The sequence below is a fragment of the Mus musculus genome, chromosome 6 (assembly GCF_000001635.26).
Source record: "Mus musculus strain C57BL/6J chromosome 6, GRCm38.p6 C57BL/6J".
NCBI classification, from domain to species: Eukaryota; Metazoa; Chordata; class Mammalia; order Rodentia; family Muridae; genus Mus; species Mus musculus.
The window spans coordinates 94,751,597-94,758,736 of NC_000072.6; the positions used below are offsets into that span (position 1 = coordinate 94,751,597).

The 7,140-nt window shown below is 45.4% G+C and overlaps 1 annotated feature.

The window, feature by feature from the left end:
* Positions 1,502 to 5,844: an enhancer, noted in NCBI's record as "VISTA enhancer mm878". NCBI's record gives its function as "enhancer in: forebrain[6/7]" and the evidence as "EXISTENCE:transgenic organism evidence [ECO:0001131][PMID:17130149]".

Here is a 7,140-nt window from a genome sequence, read left to right on the forward strand (position 1 = left end):
AGAAGGATGGACACCACCCAAGATCTTATAAAAAAAAAAAAAAAAAAAAAAAAAAAGGAGATTTCAGGGTCTGGAGAGATGGGTCAGTGGCCAAGACCACTTGAGTACAGGCCTGGCTTCAGATGCAGTGCCAGCTGCAGGACCCATGGCTTTAAGTCTAAGCTACTAGAAATATGAACTGCGTTATATACTATGATTTTTTAAAAAAAATATTCTCTATTCTTCCATGCTCTCCTATTTCCTTTAAAAATATTTTTAGGCAGGCAGATCAGGAATTCAAAGTCATCTTTGGCTACATTACAAGTTCAAAGACAGCTTGGGCCACATGAGACTGTGTCTTAAAAATATTTTTAGTTATGGCTCACCAAATAGGCTTCACATCTGTCTTAGTCAGGTTTCTATTCCTGCACAAACATCATGACCAAGAAGTAGTTGGGGAGTAAAGGGTTTATTCAGCTTACACTTCCATACTGCTGTTCATCACCAAGGAAGTCAGGACTGGAACTCAAGTAGGTCTGAAAGCAGGAGCTGATGCAGAAGCCATGGAGGGATGATCTTTACTGGCTTGCTTCCCCTGGCTTGCTTAGCCTGCTCTCTTATAGAACCAAGATTACCAGCCCAGGAATGGTCCCACCCACAAGGGGCCTTTCCTCTTGATCACTAATTGAGAAAATGCCTTACAGCTGGATCTCCTGAAGGCATTTCCCCAACTGAAGCTCCTTTCTCTCTGATAACTCCAGCCTGTGTCAAGTTGACACAAAACTAGCCAGTACAACATCCCACTAATGATTGAGTTGTAATATATAGTTTGAAAAACACTGCAGGAGGGGGAGTCAAGTTAGTAAAGTTCTTGCTGGACAAGCAGAAGGACATGAGTTTAAGTCCCCAGCATGTATGCAGTACTCAGTGCTGGGGTGGAAAGATAGAGGCAGGTGGTATGGTGCTTTGGATATGCTTGGCCCAGAGAGTGTCACTATTAGGAGATGTGGCCTTGTTGGAGGAAGTGCTTCACTGTGGGAGTGGGCAATGAGACCTGTCTCCTAACTGCCTAGAAGTCAGTCTTCTCCTGTTTGCTTTCAAAAGAAGATGTAGAACTCTCAGCACCATGCCTGCCTGGGCACTGCCATACTCGATGACATATAAACATGTCATACCATGATCATACCATGATGACAATGGACTGAACCTCTGAACTCATAAGCCAGCCCCAATGAAATGGTGTCCTTTATAAGAGTTGCCTTGGTTCGGGTGTCTCTTTACAGCAATAGAGATCTTAACTAAGACAGGCTGCTAATTAAATACATCATTCGGGGGAAGGAGTAAGAAGTGTGCTAGTCGCTGGGGGGAAGTGAAGTTAAGAGATGGGAGTGGAGAGACCAGAGCTGTGAGGGATCCAAGCAAAGGACTCTGGGCTCTGAGAATGAAGCCGACTTCTCAGGGGGAACCTGGGGAGGATTTTTTTCCTGAGGACTCAAGGTCAGAAAAACAGTCTCACTATTACCATCAGTGAACGGGTGTGTCAGCAACCACTGGGAAGGTGGCTCGGTGGGTAGGAGCACTTGCTGTGCAGTCATGAAGAGTTCAAATACGTGGCAGCCATGAGGAACGCTGGGCATAGGCATAGCTGGGGCCTATGACCCCAATACTTGGGGAGGGCAGAGACAGGTCATTGGGCCTTACTGGCTATAAGCCTAGCTCCAGGGTTAGGGACCCTTTCTAAAGGAAATAAGACAGAGACTGTGACAATGGGGCACTAGAAACCATCCCCCAGCCTCCTCTATCAAGTGGGCACCTGTACACATATCTGCATATCACACACACACACACACACACACACACACACACACACACACACACACACAGAGTAATAGGGTAACAGTTCCTACTTGAGGAGGTGACTGTGAGACAATAAAATGCATGCTATACTCTTCCTTAGTCACTGATAGCTAGGAATATGATGAATACTCTGCTAATAGTGTCAGATTTTCTAGTAGGTACATTGTGAAAGCTAAATTAGTGAAAAAAATAGTTCTTTGAGAATTGTATACAGTAAGTTTTCACCATATTCAACCTCTCCAACCAACAGGCAGCATTAATTTTAATATATTTCACTCAACTCTACATAACCAAAGTAATATTGTAGCATGCAATCCATATGAAATTATTGAGCTACTGTATACATTCTGTATTGTATCATTGAAATCCAGTGCATATTTTATTCTTAATTTTGATCAGCCACACTATAGTATTCAGTGGCTACCTATGACTAGTGGATGCTGGAAAGGGCAGGTGGGCCTAGAATGTAAGAAGTACTCTTTATAAAGTATTACAATTGTTGGCTTGGGATGTGGCTTAGTTGGTAGAGGGCTTGCCTCGCACGTACGAGGTCCTAGGTTTGATCCCCAGTAACACATAAACTAAGAGAGGTGGTGCATGTCTATAATCTCAGACTGGGGAGGTGAAGGCAGGAGGACCAAAGCTCAAGGTTATCCGGGCTACTTAGCAAGCTTGAGGCCAGCCTGTGACCCATGAGATCCTGTCTGAGAAAGAACAACGTGTTAGATTGTAACGCTTCCCACTGCCTTGTGGACAATGGACAACGGAACCAAGCACTCCCTCCCACCCCCCACTGCCACAACTCCCCAAAAGGGGTTGGGGGAATGTGTGGAGTGAAACAGAAGACCACCATAATTTTACGACTTCCAGAATGATTTTTTTGCTGGGCTTTCCTGAAGCTAAGCCACAAGCTAGTTAAGCCCGTGGGTCCTCCAGTATGGCCGATCGGTTCCCCGATGGGATATAGACTGATGCTTGTCACGTGACCACGTGTACACTCTTGTTTGTGGTGTGTGTTGATTTACTTGAGTTATCTTAGGAGAAGCAGACATCACCTTAAGTTTGAACAAATGGTGCTGCCTATTCCATTGATTTTGGTGGGACTGTCTTTCTTCTCTTCTATTGGATTTGAAGGGTGATGGGAGACAGTAGACAGGTAGGTAGCCTTGGGAGGCTTATGCCAAAGATTCTTGAACCTCAAATGTGTTCATTCAGGTGGAGCTGTGCTGAGTCACCACTGAAGGTGGGGTGACGGGCAGGGCTGAGGAGCCTGGGCTTGCGGTCCATGAGGAAGGAGGCTGTTGGTTCAGGGCTATTCTGAGAGTGAGTGGCAGCACACACATCTAGAGGAAAGCCCTACCGGGGTTGAGCCCTTGCTCTTAGCCATTACTCTCAACTCTACTAGGAGGCTCCCATTTTGCAGAGGAGAAAAACACAGCAGCTCAGAGCAGTCAGGCAACTTTCCCAGCTCAACAAAGGCTGAGGCTGGTCTCTCCCCAAAGGTGTCTGATGCAGTCTCTGCTCATAACCGATTTTCTCTGCTTCTGGAATGTTTTTTCCTGTCCTTCCTCTCCACTGCCATGTTCTCCTTGGCATGACATTTCTCCTGGTTCAGACGCTGGCCACAAAAATCTATCAGAGCCCTCATCATTGGTGAAGGAAAGCCATGTGAGTTGGGCAGTTGTGAGGGGAAAAGTAATAGCTGTGGTTCTGGTGCCTCTTAGATTGGCCCCAGGCCAGTGGCACCCTTGTTTGGAGGACAGATGTAATCACATCCCTACCACACGCCTTGCTTTGCCTTGTTTGTATTTGTGTCCTCCCTGATCCTTTCTTCTCCCATATCTCCCATATCACCTGCTCAGAGTCCTCTTCTGACCGCCCCGTGTAAGCTCTCCACCACTCCCATCAGCTTCCGTCTTATTATGTACTTGTTTGTTGGTTGGCTTGCTCCAGTATCTGGCTCCGCAGTAGCACGGAAGTTGTACGTGGGCAAACAGCGTGTCTGTTTGGTTTGCTAATGAATTTCTCATGCTCAGCACGGTGCCCAGGCCCAAGTAAGTGCTCAGGAAACATTTCTTGCACGAATGAATCAGGCAAGTTGGATGGGAGATGCCTTTAGACCCACACCTGCTCTGTGAATCCCAGGCTCCTTGTCACCTCTCTATAAGACGACCTCGAGGTGACCTCTAAGCCTCCTTCCAGCTCTGAAATTCCATGGCTCTCTGATGGACTTTGGAGACTGCTGAGCCCCACCCCGTTCAGTTATTTTGCCTTTATCGCCCAAGCCCAACTGATTTCTTTAGAAAAGGAGGTGGGTGTGTTTTAGGGAACTCTTAATTCCTTTGAGCATTTGGGCACTTTTCCAGTGCTTATAATTGCCTTAGGAACCAGTAAAGTTAGCAAGTTATTGATTTGGGACTAGATCTGTCAGCTTCATATTCTTTTTTCCTCTTCTTCCCCCCCCCCCCTTTTTTTAAAAATTATTTTCTGGTACTGTTGTGAGGTTACAGGCTAGTGCCTGAATCAACAGTTCTTTCTCTCTATAAGAAAGCTGTATTTTTAAATTTTGCTTTTGACTTTAATTGCAGCCAGCCATGAAAGGAGAGAATGAGGGTGTCGTTCCAGATGAGTGCACATTCAAAATCATTCAAACTCCACTTGGAAGAGGAGAGGAAAATTAATAATGAGAACAAACAGGCCTTTGGAAGCAGGCTCCCCTACTCACTCCTTTCTTTGTAAAATAGAGTCCTTCTCCTCACACAGTCAATGGAAAAAAACACTAGCGCAGAGACTGGGAGGTGTTCACACAATGGGCCCTTTCGGTCTACCCAGACCTGAGAAAGGCCAAACAGTGCAGAGCATGTGTGTGTGTGTGTGTGTGTGTGTGTGTGTGTGTGTGTGGCGACAGATTTAGATACATCAGCATTCAGCCACTCACCCAACAAATGTTTATGGACTACTTTCTCTGAATTAGCTTTCAAGCAGGGCAGGTATCAGTATAAACCAGTGACCAAGACAGGGAAATCCTAATACCCTGATGCTTTACCTGGTCTTATTACTTATACCTCCACCTGCTCCTAAGAACTTTGTGTGTATGTGTGCATGCATGTGTGTGTGTTAGTGTATGTATGTATGCTCATGTATGCATGCATATATACTGAGATCCATGTCAGATATCTTCCTTAAATTGCTTTCCATATTAATATTTTTATATCTTATATTTTGAGACATTGTCTCTCATTGGTCTAGAGCTTGCAGATTAGGCTAGACTGACTGGTTAGTATCCCCGGGAATCCTCTTACATAACCCAGCTAGAGCTGGGAATACAGGTGTGTGTACCAACATGGCTTGTTTTATTTTTTATTTTTCTGTGGCACTAGGCACTCTGCCACACCCTGTATGATCCCTGCATCCTTAAACACCTCTGGGTAACTTGCAACAGAAAATGTAATGTCAGTTCTATGGAAGCAGCCATCACTCTGGTATCGTTTAGAGAATTATGGCAAGAAAAAGTCTGTAAATATGTGTTACAGATGTACCTTTTTCCTAGATTTCATCTGTACCCGGTTGAGGCCAAAGATAAGAGGTGGCTGCATATTTAAGAAATAGGCTCTATTATGAGTTGAGGAAACCGGGGCACATTGTAGTGAAAAGATTGTCCAGTATCACATGTGTTGTGTTAGAAGGCAGTTCGTAGGGAGACAGATCACACCAGGCCAGTACAGCATCATGGGAGAGGTTTATTGGGGGATAAGGGGGAAAGAGAAAAGGATGAAGGGGGCAATGAAGAAAAAGAAGGAAAAAAAGAGCGAAGTTCAGGTTAGGGGGTTCTACCTTTTATTTGGGCTGTGATGTAATCATGCACACTACCTTGCACAAGTAAGGCTCAGGCAGGTAGATGAATGTATGGTGGTTTCCATGGCAACAGGCTTGTTGGGTCCTTGTCACCTATGGGTGATGTCATCACTGGATTCAGAGGCTGTAGGCTCTGATGCCAACAACATGGCTGACCAGTGAGTCACATGGAAAGCAAGAGGCTGAGTTCTTAAGCTATGGAGCTTAGGGGCCAGTGGAGTAAGTACCTGAGGACTCGGAATTCTTACATGATCCAAGACGTGGACAGGCAACCTAGAGAAAGTGCAGGTGTGAGATGCTGAGGAAGCATTTGGGAAAGATATTCTGTGAAAGCTAAGATCTGAAGATGTGTCTGTGTAACCAGACAAAGATGGAGGGGCATTTGGGAGAGCTTGAAAGTGCTCTGTATGAAGAAAGGTGGACGTGGAGGATGAGAGGGGAAGACGAAGAGGATAGGAGATGGATCACAAAAGGGTCTGGAGGCCATCCCATGTGGGTAATGGGGTGAACCAAAGTCCTCTGAAAAAGCAGCAAGTACTCTAACTACTGAACCATCTCTCTAGTCCCATAAATATTTAAACGTAACTTCAATCATTTAACAGATGTCTTTAAAAACACACAGTGCCTGTGGTGACTGTTTAAAAAAACATATAGAATTTACAAGATTTAATAGCACTGGGGAGATGACTCTGTCAGTAAAATGATGGTCAAAATGAGTTCAGCCCTTAGAAAACAAATTCTTAAATCAGGTAGATGTGCTTCTTTGTGTCCCAGCATAGGTGTGAGGATAGCAAGGCTCAGAGACAGGACAATCCTTGAGCCTCACTGGCCAGTTAGCCTAGTTGAATTGGCAAGTTCCAGGTCAGGCTAGGGCAGTGAGAATGTTTCTCAAGAAACGAAGTGTGTGGCAACTAATGACTGACACCACACACATGAACATGTTCTCTCTCTCTCTCTCTCTCTCTTTCTCATACACACAAACACACACACACACACACACACACACACACACACACACACACACACACACACACATACACACACTCACACAAACTCTGACTGCTAACCTAGCTCTTACTTCACTGTCCCAGGCCTGAAATTCCACCATGATGTTAGTTTTTTGTGTTGGGTTGAGGCCCTTGAAGAACACGTACTATGTTTAGGAGGGGAACATTTATCTATGTAGCTCCTTGACTGGGTTGGCTGCCAAGTAGCAGTGTGTAGGGCTCTGGAGGGATAGGAAGCTAGACAGGGTCATTTGGGTGACAACTTGGTGGTTAGAGACATGTTGGTGGTTGGAGCCAACTAGGCTCCCGCATAAGAGACCACAGAAGGACTAGTCAAATGGCCACATGTGTTGGAAAGCCAATGTCTGCTTAGAGGCAAGCCAGGTGGTTTCCCTGCCCTGTTGTTAACTCAGGGAACCACGTGCCCTCGAAGGGCACATCC